Here is a 2,713-nt window from a genome sequence, read left to right as displayed (position 1 = left end):
GTTGTAGACACAGTCATGCATTTGCCTGAAGTGCTGTGCCATTCCTAGTGGAAGAACAAAACTTTATTTGTGTGAAAGGGCTTTGCTATGGTAGGCACGGGCACAGTGGTTTATTTGCATAAAGGTTAGGCCATAATTTGTAGTGGCACAATCCTTCACTTCATGGAACGCTATGCTGTGGCTGGTGAAAGCATACTTTTTCATTTGCGTGAAAGGATGTGAAATGATTGAAGAACACTATCATTCATTTGCAGAAAGGGTTGTTTCATGATTCATCATGCCCAGCTCTTCATTCACATGAAACGCAGTACCTTGATTGCTGCAAACACCCTTGCCACACATTAACCTCTGTATATATAAGCAGCCTGTTCTGTTCCCATTTTGAGTCAGCCAAGAGATACCCTCACATGCTGTTTTCAGGGATAATATCATTAATCTTATTGCACGTTTTCATTTCAGTGATGTTTTCTTCCCTGTTTTTTAAGCTTTATCATTAGCACTGGGATGCAATCACTGGAATATTTTCCAGAAAGTATTAAACCTTAAGCTCTAAAAATCCTGTCACCCTAGGCCTGAGATCTGTAACACTATCTGCACTGGGAGCTAATAATCAGTCACAATAACTGAGGTCCATGCAGGAGAGGGAACACTATCTAGTGCTGCACAGTACTGCTGTTTGCTGCTGTGTGATGCCATTGATTACAAGAGTTTCTAACTGTCAGGGTTTCTGGTAATTAAATCTCAAAGCAATAAAGCCCCTAACCTGAATGTCGCTACCTAATGCCATAAACATCTGATTTGCTTTAGATGGGGACAATAAGGCACTAACTTACAGGGTTTGGAACAATAAACATCTAGAGATACCTGATAGATATCCACTAGGTCATAAGTACACAAAGGTCTGAGAATGAGAACACTGGATTATCTCATCCCTGACTTAGAATTTCTCTCTAGGTAGAATATCTCAGCCAGTTCATGGGTAACAAAACAATTCATAAAGAATGTATATAGGGACAATGTTCAGCATTGTCAAATAGGAACTAATGCAAAATTTGTATTTTTAAATATAATTCATATAGATATTTTCATATTTTAAAAGTGGATGTAGATGAGAAAACATCTATAAACATGGATAAAGTTTCTAATCATCAAAAGGCCTAATATATGGAGTTGTTTTGGTTGCTAAGTATACTGTCACTGTAAATTCTGCACTGAAACTTCAGATCACATAAATCAAAATAGTCCAGAAAGATAACTTTCAAAGTTACTTGCATAATAATTAAACTTATATGTTACAAGTTTATGCCATCATTTGGTTTTGCACAATGCAAAGCAAAAACAGGATTAACTATAAAATGTTATTTTCTCAATTGCATTAATTAACTTATTCTGAGCACTGGGAGTTAAACCTAGAGCCTTATACATAGGAAACATAGACTAACGTTGAGCTACATTCAAGCCCCTTACTTTATATTTAAACTTTGAATTTGAGAAAATGGGCCAATCACATATAGTTGTATTAAGTGGACATAGAAAGCACATAGAATAGTATATTCAATTTGCAGAATCTCTCTCTCTCTCTCTCTCTCTCTCTCTCTCTCTCTCTCTCTCTCTCTCTCTCTCTCTCCACACACACACACACACACACACACACTACAAAATAAGAGAGAGAGAGAGAGAGAGAGAGAGAGAGAGAGAGAGAGAGAGAGAGCCATGCCTGCTTTATTCAGTCCCCCTCTCCAAACCTAGAAATTGTCATTCAGACAATGTGGTCATAGCATTCTGATTTCTCTAGTATTATATACATTACTCCTATTTCTGCCTCTCTCCTCTCAACTTCTCTTCCTCTTCCTCCTTGTCTTATATATGTGCAAACATTCATGTACATTAATACAGTCAATAATCTGAGTATCATACGATTCTCTCATTTTCTCCTTTCCTTAAACTAAAAGCCTAAGTCCTGACAAGACCAAACTGTTTCGTTTCAATTATTGATCACTTCAATTTTTTACATAAACAGAATCATATCATATATAATCTTTGATAGCAGCTTTTTCCCCTCAGCCTAATGACCTTCTTATATCAATATGTTTTTCAGTTTGCATTTGGCTCTTTTCTTATTATTTGTATTCCTCATCCGAGATTTTCTTTTGGCATTAAGATACTTAAATGACTTGAACTATTTCTCTGTTAATTCTAAGGTATGATTCATTTGAGTATCTGTGTCATTCAGTTGTCATTCTCATTCAAATTGTTTTCCCAGTTCTTATATGACAGGTTATTTTTTAATCCATTTTGAAAAAACAGTCTCACTTCTGCTATTGCATTAGGCAATTCCTAGTCTTCATTAAATTTTCTATTTTTAGCAGTCTCCTTGTTTAGGTTTGTCATGCGGGTCCTGTCCTATTCTTCCATGCCATGGTCCCAATGACAGCAGGCTAACATAACAGCCATGCCCTTTTCACTGAGCTTTCTACCACATAGTCATCCTGCCGCCAGGACTCTTGTGCAAATTAAGTGAAATAAAATAGGTAAAAGGTCTTGCTCCATGGCAGATGTTCCTTACTAGTTTGTTGAATATTCTGATGAAATGAGACAGTAATACAGACTGGCTTGTATTATAGCTGACATCCTAGGAAAGACAGACATTAAGTAGGGCTTACTCTGTGTGTTAAGCACCATGAAAATGATTTATACATGAGGTATCATTTAA

This window comes from Rattus norvegicus, chromosome X (genome assembly GCF_036323735.1).
Source record: "Rattus norvegicus strain BN/NHsdMcwi chromosome X, GRCr8, whole genome shotgun sequence".
Taxonomy (NCBI): Eukaryota; Metazoa; Chordata; class Mammalia; order Rodentia; family Muridae; genus Rattus; species Rattus norvegicus.
This window is presented reverse-complemented; position numbering follows the sequence as displayed.